At 40.4% G+C, this 22,041-nt stretch overlaps 1 protein-coding gene across 10 annotated transcripts in view; it reads right to left on the bottom strand.

The window, feature by feature from the left end:
• The window catches only part of znf536 (zinc finger protein 536), a 183,642-nt gene extending 161,601 nt beyond the window's left edge, over nucleotides 1–22,041 (bottom strand). For 2 of the 10 annotated variants that reach the window (XR_014203712.1, XM_082161826.1), the window contains exons 1-2: nucleotides 21,818–22,036; nucleotides 14,906–14,949 (exon numbers count right to left, since the gene is read on the bottom strand). The gene's annotated coding sequence lies outside the window, so the exon portion shown is untranslated. Of the gene's footprint in view, nucleotides 1–14,905; nucleotides 14,950–21,116; nucleotides 21,427–21,461; nucleotides 21,737–21,817 lie in introns of those variants that run through there. The other 8 variants (XM_082161820.1, XM_082161819.1, XM_082161817.1 and 5 more) reach the window with 8 other exon arrangements.

The following is a 22,041-nucleotide window of genomic DNA, read 5'->3' on the forward strand; positions in this document are numbered from 1 at the left end:
ATATTTATTTTATATGTTTAAAAATATATATGTAATTTGAAGGTCCACTTATAATGTTAGTATATCCACTAAAAACGACATAATAAATTTCACAAATTAAAAAAAGAGCAACTTAATTTTAGTTTTACTTTGAATACTTAATCAATAAATGTAATACTTAAAAATAAATTAAAAGTCTCGTTTCTGACACTAACCAGCAAAACAGGAAAACCGTATTTATTTGACAATTAAAAAATGGCAAAATCTGCTGGCATATCATCACTGGACATATATATCTGTTGACCACTATAAAACGTCACAAATTCATGACCATTTTTACTTTTTCTCAGACCCTTAAAATTGTACAGGCTGCTACAACTTCAAGAAATGCCCCATACTCATGAAATGAGATATAGTGCCTTTCTCCAGTAAGACACAAGCTGCAAATTCAAAACCATCCTTCAATACAATACCAGCCTCTCTGCAAATCTTACATCACACTGTAACATGTACCTCAAACAATCCACACTCAAATGTGCCACACAAACTGAAATGCTGGTTTGCTTCACAAGGATTTTATTTTAAACGATTAAGAAACTTTTGCCTCCTCACTATATGACCCCATAAAATTAAGGGGAATATTTCATAAAAGCACATGCATGCTAAACACACTTGCGTGCAATGACTCCATTTATTTGGACTTTTAGTTTTTTTTGTAATCATAACAGACATGTAGGCTAGTACAGAATAAAAGAAAAAAAAGAAGAGGACGGTAAAATCTGACACAAATTTACAAAGTCTTGAGTGTTACCCAATCCTCCTTTGAAAGACTCCTGCTCAGCGCTAAATAAATAATCTGGACGGCATAAACTCTGTGAACTACATAACCTGACCTCCCTTTAAAGTAGCACAGAACCCTGAGAATACAGGCCTCCCAGAGAGAGAAAGAGAGGGGGATTGAGAGAGGGCAGCAGTGAGAGGGCAGGGGCACAGATGTGGGGCTCAAAGCGGGCCACCCCCAGAGCCTGCAAGGGGAATTCTAATCACCCTGTAGTATTTCAATAGAATGCCAAGATGAACACACTCGCTCACATGTGTACACACACAAAAACAGATACACAGTCACACACACACATACTCAAAGGCATGCTTGCCTTAAGTCACATTCTAAATTGGATCCCAGGAGCTTTTTCTCTACCTTGTTCACCAAAGGCATTGTGTATGTTTTCTGAGTACTCAGCATATGCTGGGTAACCTGAGCGCTCTTTAGCACACACATACGCACACACAAACATTGTTTCCAGAAGTAGTAGTTATTGTGTCTTTTTTCTTCTCCTAAAGGTATTTCCCATTAGGAGCTTAATTAAATTCAAAACACCACACATATATCTACTATGTCTAAGCTTGACAATAAATAAATCAATAAATAAATAAACACCCACCTGAGATGAAGCCACAAAGGCTGTGTTCACATGTTTATTATATTGTTGCTGTTTTTTCTAAATTTCTCTATTTTGAGAGGATTCTCCGAAATACGTTCCTCCATAAAATTGTGCATAGATGATTGATGACTGACAATGATATCCCACAGTTTTGTTTTATTAAAACTTATTGTGGGATGCCAAAAATTCCTCTAACTGCTCCGCTCGGAGCTTAAATATAATCTAACACTGATTTTCACCTGCCATCTTGAGATTTTTACATTCAAAACTTCTCAGCTCAAAATAAACTAGTTGAAAGTCTTTGAATAAAGCATTTTCTTAATTTTTAGAATATAAGGATTTTTATTTTGCCATTCATTTCACGGGATAGCGTACAAGTGAGAGGAAATGAAAGGGAGAAAAGTGGGATTGGGAGCCAAATTCGAACTTGGATCGCCTGCACAACATGTCGGAGCACGTGCGCTACCTGCTGAAATCTCCAATAACGAATGGAAGACTCCTAAATTTAAAAGGAATGATGCTCTCGGTTACCCATTCACAATATTTGCCTTTTAAAGGACTGTTTCTACAGTCCTAGAACTCAACAGACAGATCATGGATCAACGCTGTCTGTCAGAGCAGCAAAATGGTAAAAGTATAGCGAAACCAGTGAAGTGTTGACTTTACAAAGGATACAAGGAAAAAAACAGACACCCCCTCCCCCCCCCACCTCCCCCCTCCCCCCTCTCCCCTCTTCATCACCATCTCTCTCTCTCTCTCTTCGGCTGGCAGCCGAAGTTAACATTTTCAGAGAGAATATTCCTCCCTCCAATACTGGAGTGTAATTCATTTTCCATCTCTGTTCATTAATCATTGTTAAAATTAGTGATCCATTTCTTCCACTCTGCCATCTGCACTCAGCTTCCTTACAAACATGACACCTTCCCGCATAATAAAAGCTGACAGGCAAGAGGATGCCTTTCCAAATAGCTTTCTGCATATGTGCACCTCTACAACTGATGCTGTTGTCAAGACAAAAGTAGGTTATTTAAGCTCCCCATATTAACAACGCACACACACAAATGCAAACATACACACGTCTGGCACACGCATAGACTCACGCTCCTGCCAGACACGCACGCATGCGGCATATAGACCAGATGTAGATGACCGACAACACATATTTACATTAATAGCGAACAGATAACACTCACAGATTCCAAAAAACTAAGTTTCTTAGTTTGTTCCTTCTGCTCGCTCTGTCTTTCTCCGTTTTACTCATGTGCGTGTACACGCTCACAAACATAATCTTATCTGGAATGTGCTCAAATCTGCAAAAACAGAAAACACCAAAAGCTGAGCCAGTGTCCTTATGACAAGTAAAGTTATGAAATATCAGTCTTTAACGCAGCCATCAGTGCCAAGACAACAAAGAACCTGTTGTGAGTTAATGTGCTGTTTACGTCCTCTGGAGTTTTATTCCACCTTTCATTAACACATGCTGCTTGTTTGTCCACCAGGCCTTGAGAAAAAAAGGCCTTGGCCCTCACCAGCAGCATGTGTTTGTGTGTGTGTGTGTGTGTGTGTGTGTGTGTGTGTGTGTGTGTGTGTGTGTGTGTGTGTGTGTGTGTGTGTGTGTGTGTGTGTGTGTGTGTGTGTGTGTGTGTGTGTGTGTGTGTGTGTGTGTGTGTGTGTGTGTGTGTGTGTGTGTGTAATAGAATTCTCATTTATTGCATTCTCAATTCTCACACATGGGAGACAGAGCTTTGACCTTCTCTGGGAAAAATAATAATGATAATGATAATGATAATAATAAATACATTACATTATACAAAACACAAAATAAATACAACATATATTTAATACTCACACCTACTCTTGACTGGTATTTGCCCTGGATATTACTAGCAGAGTCTCCTATTCTCCAAGCAGGTGAAGACAGTGAAGAGCTTTCTTGGTAAATGAAAAGCCACATATGTATAGAAACCAGGGTGAAAATAAATGGTATAGAACCATAGAATAAAATGGTAATTGTGAAAAGTTTAAATAATACTGTCAAGTTGTGAGATATTAAATCTCAGATTTTGAGAGGTTACAATTAAATCACAACTCTGAGATATGAAGTCACATTTGTGAAATATAGTAAATAATAAACATAGATGAAGTCACAATTAGAAGAAATAGTTACAATTGTGATATATATATATATATATATATATATATATATATATATATATATAACTAATTGTGAGGTAGCAACTTATGAGAAATTGTTACAATTACGAAATATAAATAGTTACTGTAGTAAATTTGTAAATTTGTAAAATAATACTGTTATAGTCTCCTTGTAAACTTCAAAAACGCAAATTTGTGAAAATGGTGGTCATGCACATGCATATTACGTGTTCAGTCTATAGGCGCGTAGTGTTTTTTTTACAAAGTGATATTGCCAACTACTGGCCTTGCAGCATAATACAGCCGTTGTAGTCGTTTTTGTGGATCTGTGTGAACAGGGATCGTTTTGACAACGTTGTCGTCTGTATGCAAAAAATTGCAAAGGAAAAACTTCTCCGTTTTTAGTACATCGTTGTCGTGTTGTGAGACATAAAGTCAAAATTACCCAAATTAGTTACAACTGTGAACTATAAGCACAATTATGGTGAATAAAGTCTCAATTGTGAGATATAAAGTCACAATTACTTCTTTTTTTTTTTACAATCGGGTGGAAACGAATGTCCATATGTCTGTGCTTCAATGACGTCTGTGTGGAGATCCTTTTGTGTTGGAGGAATTTGAGTTTCTTTTTTTTTTTTTTACTGTTATTGACAAGTGACAAGTGCGTGTGTGTGTCTGTGTGTCTGTGTGTGTGTGTGTGTGTGTGTGTGTGTGTGTGTGTGTGTGTGTGTGTGTGTGTGTGTGTGTGTGTGTGTGTGTGTGTGTGTGTTGTGTGTGTGTGTGCGCGCGCGCGCACGCTTTGGTGAGTGTTTAGTGTCTCTGCTGGCGAGGAGAGGAAGGTCGTGCTGATATAATGAGCAGCTTGGAGCAGATGATGCTCCAACTCCATCCCTCCAGATCCAGACCAGAAGCCTGTGTTTGCTTTCAGCAGGCCGGGGCTCCAGTCTCTCTGCTCCCCCTTCCATCCCAGTCGAGTCCAGGGCTTCACGCTAGGCCTCCCAGGAGCCCTTGGCCCAAACCATTAATCTATATAATGCCCTCAAAGAGCGAGCTTTTTCACACCACAGAGAGCCAAGCTGAAACAAGGGCAATGGCTACACCGTCGAGTCAGCTGTTCGCCCTGCTGTCAACATACACACACGCATATAGACAACACGACAGCCACAAATAAACGATTCATCTTATAAACACATCTGAAGGACCGTAAAAACCTGAAACTTAGATCGCGTACGATGCCCGTGAAAAAGACGGAGTCGGAGCCAGTCAGGAGACGGTGCGGTGGCTAAATCGTGTTGACATTCACCCTCAACATGACCAAGAGAAAGCCAGAGCTTCAGCAATTTCCCCTATCTGCTAATTCGGTTTTCCTTGACCCGGACGCACACACCAAAACGCACGTCTCAACACTTCCATTCACAGCGCACACGCAGACATGTTTAATTTCAGGTTCTCACCACATCTGAATTACAGAAAAACTGATGGTGGACAGAGGCCAGGCCCTGCCGGACTGATTAGCATCATTTAAGAAAGCGCGCAGCGCTGAGAAGACCGCCCAGCCTACAAGATGGGTGGCCTCTCCCAGCACCAGAAGTCAATACCTAGTAAACTCATTTGAATTGAACAGAGTGAAAAAGCACTCCAGCGCCCCGGCCACTGCATACATTTCCCCACTCCCCCCTCGCACACATGTATTTATGAATTCGTCTTTCCCTCGTTCCCTTTTTCCCTTTGTCTCCTGCTAAGTGCTTTGAGCATTGGTCACCATAGACTGGCGGTAGAGGTATGCATATACATTAAGGGTGGAACAATGTTCTTTTTCAGAGGTATGAAAATAATAGAAGGGCGAGGCGTCCCCCCCTCCCTCTAAATTAGATAAGCCATGCAAATGGCTTAAAATTTTGTAAAGCTTTTGAGAAAATCCTACTTATGGTTGCGATTCTGTGCCAAAAAGTTCATCTGGCCTGTAAATTTAAGCATGGATTACAAATATTCAAATCATGAGCTTACTGTTCAAATAAACATTTCCAACAGGGAGAAAAGTTGCAAGGCATACACTTTCAACATAATTCCCTGTCTGGCATCGCCTGCCCCTCACTCCTAATAAAACAAAACCTCTCCAAAAATTCAGGAGAGAGCGGGAGGGGGGGAAAAACAAAACAAAGGAGTTAAAAGTTCGCCTTTTCATTTTTCGTCAGACTGAATAAACACCGCTGATGAAATCTGTAATGAATGTAATTGTAACCACCTATACAATTGCAATCTGCTGGGTAAGAAAGCGAGACAAAAACGGAGGGAGAGAAATCACAGGCGCAGCACAGGCTTGGAAAGTGGAACAGATAGTTGAGTTTGTATTTAAAAAAAAAAAAAAAGAAAGAGCGAGAGCGAGAGAATCAAATGGCTTAGGCTGGTCAGCTGCTTGCCACATGGTAGAACTAACAAGAACTGAAGTCACAATGATTTCAGCCTGGCTTGAATGTCCTTCCTCCCCTCTCTAACATTCTTTCTCCCTCATCCACTCTTCCCAAAACAGTGGGACCAGGACGCTTCTCGCAACTTTAACCTTGACCTGGACGCTGGATGTCCCGTCTCTCGTTTCTCTTCTTCCGCCGAGAGAAGGAAAGAGAAAAGCGAAGGTCTTTTTGTGATGACAGCCGGTACTACCCCAGGATTAGAATAGCCCCTATCATTCCAAAGCAAGAGTGCCATATTAAAGTCTTCCACATTTGCAAAATTGCAAACAGATGCAACTCAAGTACCTGCAAATAATCTGCCAAGACCAATTTCAAAAGGGAGATTTCCAAATATGTGGAAGTCATTAGGACGCGCATTATTTTTGCGATGAGCAGGAGGCTGGAGCCGGTCTAGAGGCAGATGGGTGCTGCTTTTATTTAGCCAGAAAAAAGGCCTACGTGTTGTTCCACCATAAATGAAGATATATAACGCCAACAAAACAATTATAGCCCAAATATCGATGATTCAAAAACAACAAAAGAACGTACGATTTCCTTTTATCGTTGCCGACCACAATCTTTCATCTTCCTCTTCCCTTCTTCATGTTTCGCTATTCACTTCTGATAACACGAGACTCAAAGAGATCTAACGGTGATGTAAAAGGAAAATATTAAAAGGTAAAACGCTTCAGATATCTGATTTCCAACTGCTGTTGTTTTCTTTTCTACCTGCTCTTTAAGAAACCATATCTGAAGTAATCAGTTCCTCTTGTTGACTCTCTCTATCTCTAGTTTTATGTATCAGTCTTTTCTGTGTTCTACAAATAGGGTTTTACCTCTGCATGCCTGTGCCGCATTCTCTAATTAAACATGATTTTACCCACCATGTACTGCGACAGACTTCATTAGGATGTGTGTTGAATAGCCTCTCTGTTCCATTCTGCATGGGACATCCCATTCACATGCATGTTATTCTCCGTTTTCCTTTTTCTCATAGCAAATAAACAAATATTTAGATGGAATTCAAATTTTTTGATTAACTGATCAATTTAATGTTATTGTTATTACTCATTTTAGCCTCTTGAAAATGTTCAAAATCAGCCCCGTAAAATTCATTAGAATTGTAACAGCAGGAAGCATTTTAGGCTTTCCATCCAAAACTAGTGAGTGTGTGAGCACCTGTGTGTATGTGCTTTGGGTCCGAAAGGAATTGAGAAATCGAGACTGAATGTTAAAATGCTCACCAAATTTTTTTTTATTCTATAATTTACTCACCCTTATGTTGTTCCTTTCTTTGGGATAACATAAAATATATTTTGAATATACTTTTTATATAGTCAGGACGTTTCTTATACTCACCATGGCTGCATTTATTTAATCAAAAGCAGTAATATTATGAAATATAATTACAATTTAAAATAACATTTTCTATTTTAAAATGTAATATATTCCTGTGATGTCAAAGCTAAATTTCCAGCATCATTACAGTCTTCAGTGTCACATGATCCTTTCTAAATCATTGTAATAGGCTATGCTGATTTGCTGCTCAAGAGATACTTATTATCAGTGTTAAAAAAAATTGTGCTGCTTAATATTTTAATTTTTCCAAGTTTCTTTAATGAATAGAAAGTTCAAAAGACCAGCATTTATTTCAAATTGAAATCTTTTATAACAAAATAAATTAGTTTACTGTCACTTTTGATCAATTCAATATATCCTTGCTGAATAAAAATATTTCTTTCTTTAAAACGTTTGATCTGTAGTGTATATATCAAGACATTCTTCAAAATATTATCTTTTGTGCTCCACAAAAGAAAGTCATACAGATTTGGAACGGCATGAGGGTGAGTAAATGATGAAAGAATTTTCATTTTGGGGAGAACTGTCCCTTTAAGTGGTGACAAATTGAAGAATGCAAAATTTAGTTTTTTATCTCCCTCTTTCTCTTTGCGCCGTCCATATTCGTTTTCTGTCTCAATGTGGCTGGCAAAAAAGAAATTTCTATAATTGAGCAGTACAGAACATGTGCCCTCCCCGCTCCAAGATGACAGATGGATTATAAAAACTTCAAAGGCGAGCATTTGGAGCACCAAGGGAGAGATGGTAGGTATTTGAACTACCATTCTTTACCCAGGAGACAATGGCTGCCTGACATGCCGTATACATCAAGAAATAGTGCAACCACATAGACATAATCTCCCTCTCTCTTGCTCTCTCTCCCTCTCTCTGCGATACATTAAACATCCTGTTATGAGTAACTTTCAGTCAGGCACAAAAAGGCTAAGGAGGGTTTGTAAGATTAAAAACAGTTCACAGCACACACACTATTCGGAAGACCTTCGCAACTGCTATATAATGTGACATACACAGGCATAAACAGCAAATTAACTTGTCATCCACAGCGAGAAGTCACTGAATGTTGTATTAGTTTTAGAGTCTATTTAATGAAACGCTACACTCATGAAGGCTATAGCTAGAGGAGCATTTGCCCCCCTGAATGAATCCAGCAGCCAGTGAAAGAGAGGTAGTGCTATCCGTTTCTCTCATCCTCTGCCGTGCTTTAGATATGGTTGTGATCTATTAAAAAAACATGGCCATCTGTCCAACTTCCTTCAGCACAGAGGCAGCCTATGGGCAAACTACTTTTAATAATATAGAGACAAGATGTGGGAATGCCACCATGCATACCTAATGAGAATATCTAGATCCCCTGCCGCAAATCACTATACTGATTCTTATCCAAATCTGCCCCGATGTGAACTTACTTGCTTTTGTTTCTGGTCAAAAACACACACACACACACACTTGCAATAGAACACAATCTCATTTGTTCTGTGACTGTCAACTCTCGGCTTTAAGGATTCGTCTGTTAGATTTTAACAGTAAGTGAATTCTCAGTTGTTTCTTAAGATTTTACTGTGCTTCCTTCCAGTTAATTGGCACTTTTGTGCCTTTTTTTGAGACACTTTGCTTAAAAATAAAATAAAATGTAAATTTAAAGTAGCATTGTACATGGACACAAATATGGAACTCAATGTAAATCACACAAAAAAACAATCAAAACTGAAAAGTCAACATACACAAATGTTTGATAAAGCATTCCTGAAATCTAGGCCCACTGAAGCAATCACACATATTCATCCTTGATTTATAAAGCTGGTTGACGTTAAGCCTCGAGTTTGTGCTAAGAGGGCTGCCCTTTGACCTTTAGGATAACCCCAGTTTGTTTGCGTTTCTGTATGAATGCGTGTGGCGTCTGCAGTGGAGCATGTAGTAACGCTTTTCTCCGACTGGTCACCTTTTCAATGTCCATCAGGATTTCCTCACTAATCCCAATGGATCATCCTATCAGTGCTTAAAGCATGTTTATGTGTAATGGAATCCATCTTTCTCGATTCATCCCACTCCCCCTGCTTCTCCCTCTGCTTTCTTCCCAATTTTTTATCCATTTTCCTTAGGCCTGTTATCCAGTTTTGAGAACAGAGTGGTCAATACAATCTAAATATATGTGATTATACAATTTTTTTTATATATATATAAATATATTTGTGAAAGAATATAAAGAAAAACTAATATATAATTTTATATTAATAAATATATTATAGAAATATATAAATAATTATTATAGAAAAAATATAGAAATACAAACATAATGTTCAAATTTTTTAAATCGTTATGATTTTTTTGTATTTTTTTTAAAGAAGTCTCAATATGCTCATCAACGCTGCATTTGTTTAATTAAAAAACAGTAAATGCAGTAATATTGTGAAATAGTATTACAATTGAATACAATTGTTCAGTCTTCAGTGACAAATGATCCTTCAGAAATCATTCTAATAGGATGATTTGCAGCTCATTTCTTATTATTAATCATTTTAAAACAGTTGTGCTGCTTAATATTTTTCTTTGATTAATAAAAAGTTTAAAAGAACAGCATATATTTGAAATCATATTAATAATGTACATGTCCTAACTACCGCTTATGATCAGTTGAATGCGTTCTTGCTAAATGAAAGTGTTAATGTCTTTACATATAATATTTTTAAATATATATTTCAACTGACACCATCGAGAACTAATGCTACTGATAATAAGCCAAGCCGCCACACGTATCATCAGATAGGCTATGATCTCAAAATGCCAAATATCTGCCAACATATCTGTCATTCACTGGCTGTGATAAACTAATATTTGTCCACTGCACTTTCACATAGATTTGTTTTTTGTTAAACCCATGTATCTATCATAAATGCTGCTATAGTGAGTTTTGCAACACTTCCTTTCCAAAAGCAAGATTCCCTGTGCAATCTTTTTCCTTAAGCTTCCCAGCTCCTCTCAAACACCTGCTCTATTCCTCCACACAGTCCCACGATGCTCTCTTCTCTCCAGCTATTTCTCACTCTTCCTAGACTGCGTCCGAAATCGGATACTCTCTTGAGTAGGTACTTATTTTGAATATGTAATTACTTTAGGACCGCTAAAAAAGTATGTTCTAAATAGTATGAGTGTCTGTAGCAGGAACATAATCCGGACGTACCACATTCGGCATGCTGTCATTATCATATGACCTACCAGCTTATGTCGCTTCACTGCCATTCATAAATCCTATCCCGTGGCCTCATGGGATAGTAAAGTGTCCATCGCATGCAAACTTCAGAATCTTGCCGGAAGTAGTAGGTCATCCGGGTACTTTTTGTCTTCTCTTTTATGAGTACTGTGAATTTGGACATACTTCTTTTGTCACATACTGTTTTTCACCTACTATATAGTAGGGAAGTATGCGATTTCAAATGCAGCCCTAGGCTTGGAGGTGTGGAGTACCTCCCCCTTGCTCATAACTAACTGACTACACTGATTAAAAGCGCATTTGGACAGTAGAGAAAGAACCAGACCCGGCCTCCATAATTAAGATCAGTTCCGAGATTACTCACGACAACAAAAGTGTGGAAAGCGGGGATCCTGCGGCCAGGGCGAGAGGATGAAACAGAGGAGCATGGGACGGGGCAGACCCCTCATGTGCCTTGATCAAACGTCCAGTCGAGGGGAGACGGACCCCCACGGCTCCCACCTCACAAGTGCAACATGAATGAATCCTGCTCCACATATCAAGCCGACACATAAGTAGGAGATATATTCAGTGCAGAGCGGCAGACGGCATTTCACACATGTACACACACAGCAATTTCACAATAAATCCCAAATTAGAGAGAAAGAAATAACAAAGTCCTCCCAAATAAAGGCGCTAACACACAGACACATAGCACGGGAGCAAACAAACATTTTCGTATGCAATAACGCAAATACACACACTCCATTTTGGAGTAACAATGCTGCAGGTGCTGTTCAAGTCTAATGAAGACAAATAAACGTGCGAGAGTGCCTAGAAGTCACATAATAACAAATAAAGATCAATACTTCTCAGAGGAGAATTATTAGCCAGCTTTGTGAGTTTTAGCCAAAAGCCTCTGGGTGTGATTTGTTCTGTCTCACTCATAACTTCCCTTTTTCACAGCAGACACAGAAACCCCACATCACATTTCTCTTTCTCTCTTTCTCTCGTGCGCGCTCTGTTACGGCTGTGGTTAGGGCGCTCACTGAGGCGTTGCGAGTTAAGTGGCCTGCCCAGAGGGAGCGTGGAGCTACGCCGTGGCCCACCTGGGCCTTGATCCCGAGACCCCCTGCGGTCAGAGGTCCATCTCCTTAACTGTTCCTCGGCAATGCTTCGCATTACCCCGGCCGTCCTCAGCCTCCAAACCCAGCGCGGGAGGCCATTAATATAATCACAGGGATGTAGTGTGCGCCGGAGAGCCCCGAGGCTACAGCAATCAGCAGGGCTGAGTGAGGGCTAAGAGAGACTGAGGGGAAAGAGAGAGAGAGGAAGAAAAATATATAAACCGAGGGGAAAATCTCACATAGCTTCCCCGTTTGGCTCGTGCAGAAACGGGATCGCGTCGGATCATCATTCCTGGAGACGCGGGATGAGGGGGGCTGAGGTTTGCACTTTAAAGGGGACCTCCCAAGACGGAGAGAGATCGGGGGAGGGGGGGGATCATGAATCTTCCCTGCCCAACCTTAAGCCTCTCTAGTTAGTTGATCTAACGATGACTGGTCACAGTACCATCATCATGCAAATTTAAACAGAGATGATCTTTTAGCCGCCTGATGAGGGGGCCACACATACAGGAAAAGTGTTAATGATCAACACCAGACCACAGGCCCCTTCCTCTGTGCAAATCACGTCATCGCTGGCTCAACTTGTTATGAAAGTCGCTCTCGCTCTGAAAAAAAACGATATCCATAATGTTCTGATTAGCGTCGTGAAATTAATTAATCCTTAAGCATCTTAGCGAAATCCAACCCACAATTACATGTAAAAAAATCTAAACTATAAATATCGAGTTTATATTTAAAAAAGCACATCGAAATTGAATTGACACCATTTATGTGAAATACACATGCTTTCAAATGCAAGCAGGAAACAAAATGAGGTGTCAAAGTCCATTTTGTTCTCCCAAGAAATGTCTAGACACAGAACATGTGCTGTAAACGTACACTTCCAGTACAGTTCTGAATTTTTTTACTTGAACTAAAAATGTGTTTCCCTACAATAACGTAAACAGGTTAAATCTTGTACCAGTTCTCTTGACCTCGGAAAGTTAAAAAGGATGTTGGCGGTTGATCTGACACAAAGAAGTCGTGAGTAAAAACTTCCAGAAGTGTAACTGAACTCTAAGCTGTCCTTTCTGAACATGCCTTCCATTTTTTTCCAGCCTCCAGTCATGTGGGTTTGGAGTGGATTGGATCGTCCACATTACCACAGGCTGATCTATACTGACAGCCTTATTTACAAAAACGTGGGGAAAAGTAACAAGGCAAGTTACCCCACACTCTCTCCTTCACTCACTTAACTTAGCTTTCTCCCAATTACAACGATTGGCACAGACGCCATAACAAAAGAGATGAAACGGGCAACTTAAGAGACAGACAACAACACTTCGTGATCAAGACTGAAAAAAGGGAGCAGGCGAGAGAACAAAAACAATAACAGACAAGAAAGGGGGAGAGGGAAAAGAAGCTGATTTGTGAAAATCGGCGGAGATTGTGGGAGAAGTGTTATGGGTAAGCGTCAGCAGGAGGGGAGAAACACATCTTAAGACTTAAAAGGTGTGTAAAGTAAGCTGAGCATCGGGGGAATTCTCTCTGAGAGCCCCTTTAAAATTCACCTCTGTATTAAGGCAGATAAATACAGGCAAATTCCCCAAAGTAAATACTGTTTAACTCTCACCTTCAGCAAGAGTTACTTAAAGTGCTTCTCACAGGACTGACAGCACTCTACAAACAAAGCAACCAGGTGGCTGATAGCAAATGTGTATATATGTGTACAGGATTTAAACAATGCAATTATTCCCATACAAAAGTTAGTCAATCCTCCACCACAAGCACTGCAATAATACACAAATTAATCCTTTTATGATCTTACAATGTTCAATTTCAATGACATTCAAACAATTGAATTATACAGAGAAAAAACCTGTGTGTAACTTCCAAATAAATAAATAATAATAATACAATTAAACTAAAAGACAAAATAAATAAATTATTATTATTTAGATACATTTTAAAATAATAAACCCAATTTGTCATCTATTCAAAGTGTGATATTCTCTTTTAATTAAAAAAATGTTTACCCATTGAAATTGGACCAGTTCTCAGCCTTGGCCCAGAGTGACAGAAATGAGCAGAACTAGGTATATACTTCATATTTATTCTGAAGGGGAAAAAAATGTAGGCAGGTATGTGTACTCTTATGACACTGCGGGTCTGAAGATGTGGCATTGCTGGTGTGGCTAGAGGGGTGTGGGGCAGACGGTCACAGAGGGCCATGTGTTAAAGCTTGGAATGCTCATTAGCATTCGGACCTATTTATTTACTTTAAGATCGCAAGAAAAACAGTAAAACTCTATTAGAGATTTTGGAGGAGATCTCGGTTGCATGGTGTTTAAAGTCGCTCAATATTTGCAAAAGAGCCTTTCGAGTGAAAGATGCATTCATATTTAGAAATATAAAAATGTCAAATGTCAAACAAAACACTGAGGAAAATAACTAATAATAACGCTCGGTGTCATGGATTTCATCTACAATCGTTCATTTAAAAAAAATGCAATTTAAATAACAATAATAACATTGAACTGTTTAAAGTATATTAATTCTATTCTACAGAATCAAACTCTAATATTAAGGTCAGATATTGAACGATATGGCCCTGATGTGACCATGATTCAGTTCAAAGTAGCAGGACAGACGTGCAGAGGCATTAAAGAGCTTTGCAAACAGGCGGTCATGTCCCTGACTGATATCAAGCGGCAGTTATCAGCACTGCCACACACAGATCTCTCACAGCCTGTTCAAGAGCACAGCACAGATATGTTAAATACATCACCCTCTCTCTCTTTCAACATCTCTATCTTTCTCTCTCGCTCGCTCTCTTTCCTAGTGCCAGTGCTTCCCTCTTTCCCCTCCATATGCCATCTCTCTCTCTCTCTCTCTCTCTCTCTCTCTCTCTCTCTCTCTCTCTCTCTCTCTCTCTCTCACTGGTTAGGAGCTGCTAATTCACAGGGTCTGATCTGTCTGTAAGGCTGGAGACGCCAATGCTATCATTATCAGCCAATTCAGCCAGCCGTTAAATGGAGGAATCAGGAGACATTTGCTCTCCTCCACTATCGCAATGACATCATTACTGGGAGAATCAACAGCACAAGCACTCTGACCGTGTGTTAGTGTGACTCTTCAAGTGTGTGCGTGAGCGTGTGGTGTGTGTAAAACATAAAAGGGTCGTATTCAGGGGGAAATTAGGGGGGAGTAAAAATAACATGAGCCTACCTGTGAGATACCAAGGACCGGGACACACTGTCAGCTGAAAGTTCCTAAGTGCAGAGCGTGGAGAGATATAAAAAAAAAGAGGGAGAGAGGGAGAAGGAAAAAAGAGAGTAAGTGAAAGAGTCGTTTGCACATACAGGGTAAATGGCAGCTCGCCGCTAGCTGTGGCACTACTTTTTTTTCTTTCTCCACACCCTCCCTCCCTCTTTTTCTGTCTCCTTTTGCCGCCCCTCTCCAACATTGCGCTAATAGCCACCTGTGAACCACGCAGCCATATGATCCACTCCCAGGCCTCTGGAGTGGAGTCACCTCTGTGTTTTTCGGCCCCCTCCTCCAATGATAAATCATCATCGTTTAGCTAATATCCGTTTTTAACCTCTCTCCCTGATTAACAACACTCTTCCCCCCTGGATACAAACCACTCCTGCTACAGTGCAGCAAAATAGCTCGCCTCTTTTCCTTTTTTTTTTTTTTACCCCACTCTCTTTTTCATATTCCTTTGCTCTTAGTTTTTCTTTCCTTCACTTTTTAAATTATAGGCCCTTCAGAGATAGGACAAATAACATTTCATTAACCATGACTGTCACGTCTGTTCGAAAGGGTCACTATCAGCGTTTTAACCTTCAACTGCTCAAGAACAGGAAGAAAAGACACATGCATTTTAATTAACCAATAAAAACAATTCTAAGTCACAAATCAGCCAGAAACAGATGTTATGGATTATAGAGTGTCTGGAAACACATAAATATATCTGTGTAAAATCGTTGCGGTGATTATGCACACAAAGCTACAGAGATTAAAAACTAAGTTTTGAGCTTTTGATACGGCACCCCTAGTGGAGGGGGCGAAAGAGAAACTCAGTCCGCGCAGATCTGACTGGGAATTGTCAAAATATTTGCAGCAGAGGAATTCCAACATGCGAGCGGCTTGGGCTTCCCTACAAAGGACCCATCTTCCCTGAGTAACAAGTGGAGGGAATGAGTGCCGACAGAGAAGCGAAAATCCCTCAGGCTAAAGAAATCCAGCTATTGTAGTAATAACCCCTGAGACCTGGCTGAGTATGTATAGCTTTCAGAGGTACTTCTCATCCTATTTGTAGCCCCGCCAGTGATGTATGTGTGCGTGCGTGTCCTGGTAAGTGACGGGATGTACATAACGTAGGTCACTTCACTGCTCATGCGCTGCTTTAAACAGGCTCCTTTTTTTCCATGTTCTCTCTCGTTTTTGTATTATTTTTTTTTAGACAACTTCCCACCACAAATACTCGCTGGGGTTTGCCTATAATACTATAATGTATTTTTTCATCTCTCTCCTCATTTTTTTTCCCTTTTTTGTTCCACAAGGCAAGTTTCATTAAAGATCCAATTATGCAAATCAGGTCCTGAAGAGCCAGTTGAATATGCAGTATAATAGTGTACCGTAATAGTTCAACACAATATACTGCATCTGAGGCAGATTTACGAGGCAACATAACTGCTACGCCTCCGTCCTTTGGAGAAAACCTCTTGATCATAATTAAAGGTGCAGGGTCCCTCTTTACTTCTCAGTGGCGTCCATTTTAACCAGGCTGCCCTCCAGGGGGCTGCCATCCCTCACACTCGGGGTGGATGGTGCACCCGTTGGGGTCACGACCTGGAAACAGTTCAAGGGTAGGCGTTGTTAAACTCCCCCAATTATCTGAAGACATCTTGTAACAGAGATGCCCTACGCTCTAACGGTGGACCACCCAGCCATCAGAATTATCTGCCACTATTTTTGGTGCCTTTGCAGCACTGCAAATATTTACCACTATTTTAAGAGCTCGGATTAGAATGCAAAACAACATAATAGCATGTGCTTAAGGCCAGTGATTGACAGGAAGTTGCTTGTTTGTGCAAAGCCCCTGTCTACTGAGATGACATGGCTGTAATTTTGTGCTTCTCACCAACTGAAAAGCCCGCCGTCATGTTAGACGGTGCCATATAGAACATGGGAATTACTTGTTTGTCTGTAATAAAAAGTTAGCTTAATTTTTCAGCAATTATAAAAAATTTTTTTTTAAAAAAACCTTTGGGTGTGGACAGCTAAATAGGTGTCCCATTTCTGGAAAAGGAGTAAGGCCGTAGCCGAAGGCTGACCATGTCTCCCAAGGCTGTGTAAACCTGACCGATTCAACACTCTCCATAATGACCAAATGTCCCACAGCCTTTCTTTACTCTCTCTCTCTCTTCTCTCTGAGATGTGTGAGAGAGTGTGAGCATGTGTGTGGTGTTGGAGGGCTGAATTTTGTCCACCCATTCCCTCTCCCCACAGGAGGGAATTATGAGAAAGGGGGGAAAATATTTAGAGGGATACAAAACATCTGCACACATCTGTTCGGCTCTGTCATCTGCGCATGGGCTAACTTTACCAGTAATGTATGCTTCCCTTCCAATGCTCGATATTCATTGCAGCGCCATTAGTCTATCTATATATTTTCCTCATGGAAAGTGCCCCAGGGTGGAGTAGAGCAAGGACCCTCTCTCTCTCTCTCTCTCTCTCTCTCTCTCTCGCTCCGTAGACAGACAGACGCTCCTTCTGGTGGCACCCTGGCATGAGGCAGTGGAGACAAGATCATCCGTCACCACCTCATCTGTCAGGGCACTCTTTATTCTTAGATCACACACTGACTGACGTCTGTGATTAGCCCGCTCAAAAACTTCCACTCCTCTACCCTCTCCCCTCTCTATCTCTCTCTGTCTGTTTCGAATGACTACGAAAAGCCTTAGAAATCATCACTCATTTATAAGTGACATGTGCATAACGAAATGTCCTTATTCCACTATAATTATTTGTTAAATACAAAAGTTGACATCTGTCAGTAACCGAACATTCCCATTTATATTACGTAAAGTGACATGCTGAACTGTGTCTTCGCCTGTACACAGGCGAATATTGAATGACAGGGAATTATGCGCTTAATCAATTGGAGAGGACAGGCATAGGAGTAATGTGAGGCACTCTTTTTCTAAATGTACTTTCAGAGGATGGTGGATTCTATAGTGATTGGTACTGAACCACACCCATAACATTATCCTGAAAATGTGGATGTTTGGAAATAATTTCACTTACAATATTGAGGGGGGGGAGGGGGGAGGATTTTCAATTTATTCTACACTCTTAAAAATAAAGGTTCCAAAAAGGAGTTCTCACAACAATTCCATAGAAGAACCATCAGTGAGCAGTACTTTTTTTTTTTTTTTTTTTTTTTTTTTTTATAAATAAATTTATTTATTTTCAATAAATCTAAAGACCACTATAACTAACTTTTGTACAATGGAAAGGTTACATTAATGTTAAGAGTTATTTATGGAACCATCAATGCCAATACAGAACCTTTATTTTTAAGAGTGTACTTGTAAATTTTTTGAAAATGTCATCCACAAAGAAGTTAACATAACCTTCCTAATCAAGGTCACTAACATTACTTTTTCAAGCCAACAGCATCACGTAAACGCCCCCAACAAATAAACATGACACTCCTGGCGTTTAGGGATTCTACTGCCACGATGGGAGAGGCCTGAGACTTCGGAGCAGGAGAGGAAGGGAATGAGGGCGACGACGGGGTGGAGGAGCGAGGTCGGTGTCTCCACATCACATATCAATTAATACCTAAACGCCACGGCCTTGCCTGCCATATCGTCCCCCCTGAGTTGCCTGGCTAGGGCCCGGGCATCTGGAAGACAATTTCCTCCAATTAAAAGGAGCGGGGAGGCATTTAAGTGTGGAATGGCTGTTTGATCAAGTCTCCAAGGCTCAAGCACAGATCCAGCCGGCTAAGCTGGAGACTGACAGGCCTGGAGACAGAGAGAGAGAAAGAGAGAGAGGGCTCGTCTCTCCTGCCCGTTGTCACTGCCCTGGTGAGGTGCACTTCCACACACCGGGGTTTACTGGTGACGGCGGCGGCGAGCATGCAGACCTGGGGACACACTAACGCTCTCGAGCGCTGCCAAGTTCTGCCACACAACACACACTTTCCCTGCCGAATGAGTGCAAGACGCATATGTAAATGAGAGCGTACACACCAGGGAGGAGACATTTTGACAGGATTGGCTTGGTCTGTTTAGCCCCATCGAACTGCTATCAGTTGCACTGGCAGAGTGTATTCACAAGAGTCTTCATAACACCCTCTCTCTCACTGCATTTAAACGAGTTTGATATTTTTCCTCCCCCCCAAAAAAAATTGTCTCATAGATGATAAATTCTAAGTGAGCATGATATACATTTTCAGCTGATAATGTGTTTAAGACCACAAAAAAATTATAATTAATTAATAATAAATAATAATAAAAAACAGCAGCAATAAGCAAAAATTGCACCATCAACACCTCTACGACTGTGGGTATCCCGTGCTGCAGCTATTTTTATTATTTTGCTAATTAGTCAACTATTTTTAAAACAACATGCATTATTTAGCATCAAACTCTAGAAACCATTTTTATATTAGCCTATAATGAAAAACAATTAAAGCTTGCTGTTTAATAAATCAAGCATTTCACTCAATACAATAACCTTAATTCAGATGGCCTATCAATTGTAAACACACTATGCATGACTATTTTCTCTCTCTTTCTCACTGTCCACATTAATCCAGCTTACTGTTTATTGATTAATTTATTTTAATTCATAAAGGGGCTTACAAGGCTATATTTGTGGTCATGTTAATGCTGGCCTTTCAAATGAATTGTGTGGGATTCTGAAAAGAACGTGTGACTTGCCTACATCACAACGTCATTTCAAATCAGAAAAATGAAAAGAGCTGACAAAAATGTCTACGCCCAGACACTATTACAGACATAATATCCGTTAAACAATGACGGTACATCTGTGCCGCCTGCTATTTGTCCCTTTCCATGAACAATGAACCTGAGGAAAAAACAGTTATCTCATTTCAACATAATGAAAGATGCATACAAACTAAAAGTAGCTGACTGTGTGTGTGTGTGTGTGTGTGTGTGTGTGTGTGTGTGTGTGTGTGTGTGTGTGTGTGTGTGTGTGTGTGTGTGTGTGTGTGTGTGTGTGTGTGTGTGTGTGTGTGTGTGTGTGTGTGGTTGTGTGTGTTTAATATTCTTTTCCATAAGTAAAAGTTCTGGGTCATCTCATATAAAGTGACATGAGAAATCCGCACCTGGATCTGAAGGCATGAGACAGCAAATCAATTTTGCTAGATTTATAAAGACCTTTCATAAAGAATTAAGCACCTGAAGTGCACGCAATAGATGCCTGATGCAATGTGTCCTATTATAATTCTGACCCTGGCAATGTTATAATTTGTGAAGTAACAAAATATGCGTAAAACAATGAGCTGAATGATTTTATTGTATGTCGAAACGCAGCTCACAATCATGCCAACATACAACATTTTATCTGTTCTTCAATTATTCCCGCACTCCCGCGCGCATTCCTATCCTAATCTCCAATTCATGCAACTTTCTTGTTCTTTTTTCCTCCGTAATACATCATTTCCCCAAGCGACAATCTTCGCAACAGTCGTTCAAATCTCCATTTCCAGGGGAGATGTGCGTGTTTTTTTTCCCGCAGATAAAAAGGTTTTTAAGTCTGATATGACATTTAGCCCTCAGTTGTTGAATGCCATCATAAGGCTTCTGTTCATAAGAGGTCGATCACAGCACAAAATGGCAGGTCTCACCGGCTCTTCCATCTCACAAGTTTTGACACATGGCATGCACCGGGTAACTTTGATCCTTATTCTCCAACCGATCTGGGTTCACTTCAGCTGAAATCCTAAACGCAAAACCCTTGGGGCTGAAGTGAGAAAGTTTGAGCAGAGATTTGAGGAAACTTTCTTACAGCTCCATATCTCTGCCTGGCCAGCACGAGCGAATCTGGTGCGCATCCCTGGAAAGCTTCTATCCACCTTACAGTAATAATGCACGATGTGTCTTTACACTTAATTAATAAAGTTATCCTTATAAAAGCCAAATATAAGATACAACGGCGTGTTTTCCCTTTAGAACAAGTTAATCTAAGCGCGTGCAATGGCTTCCAGCAACGCTTTCGATAAGAAGCCGATTTATTATCCGGCGCGACAACGTTTTAGACAATTAACATTGCATGTATTTCAATCAAATAGAGAAATATAATAACACACACATCATTATCACAAACTGACTTTTAGAAAGCGAATCGAGCGAAAACCACCCGCGAATCCACTACTGATCTAACCACTTCTTACCTTTAAATTCATCCGGACGTCAAGACGCGTTGCGAAAGAATGTCTTCATTAAATAATAAAGCATGTCCACATAATTGAGCTGATCATTTTCTTATACTGCTGATGGGGTTAAAGTATATAGTCTACACAAACACACACACGCGCGTGCTTCGGACCTGTTATGATCGTCCTCTCGCGAATCCGTTTCCCAACTGTTCCTCGCGCATCCCGAGTGATGAAAAAGCGCCTTTGAGTTTAATCTCAATATAAACGCGTTCATTGATAGCGATCGGCCAGCATCACAAGACATTTCCCCTCATCTATCCGTTCGGACTCCCCCTATCTGGACGGTGAAATGCATTGTACCGTTAAAAAGGCACTCCATTGTCGTCCATTCACAGAGAGCGGAGAGAGTCTTGCGGCATTTGATGGGACTAAAAGCTTGAACCCTTGATAAAACAGCCCCGGTGCACGGAATATCATCCCGAGTCGTCTATTTTCCCCACGCGGAGAGACTCAAAAGCAAATTTCACTCCATCGGATCATCTTATTGACCTTGACTTCCCCGTGAACAATTATTAAAATCTGTCTATCCTCACTCACATTGTCAGTCCCGTTATTCAGACGAGGCGTAATTGGCTTTGATGCCTGTCGCCGTTTAAATAACACCGTGGATAAACACTAGCTACAAATAGCTACAATTGAAAAATAAATGTGCTTACCTTTTGGGGAAAGTATCTGAAGTCTTGTATCCTCGAGAAAAAGTCCAGTGAGATGAGCGGAGAGAGCGAGCATCAGTCAGTATAAGAGAGAAGTAATGAGTGATAAAATGACGCTCATCTGCACTGTAACCTTGTGGCGTATTTAATGTAAATAAGCCGGTTATGTTGCACACAATCACACACACACACATACATGCACACAAACAGAGACCGGCCAAGACGGG

Source organism: Leuciscus leuciscus (genome assembly GCF_965113295.1).
Source record: "Leuciscus leuciscus genome assembly, chromosome: 2".
In the NCBI taxonomy this organism is placed as follows: Eukaryota; Metazoa; Chordata; class Actinopteri; order Cypriniformes; family Leuciscidae; genus Leuciscus; species Leuciscus leuciscus.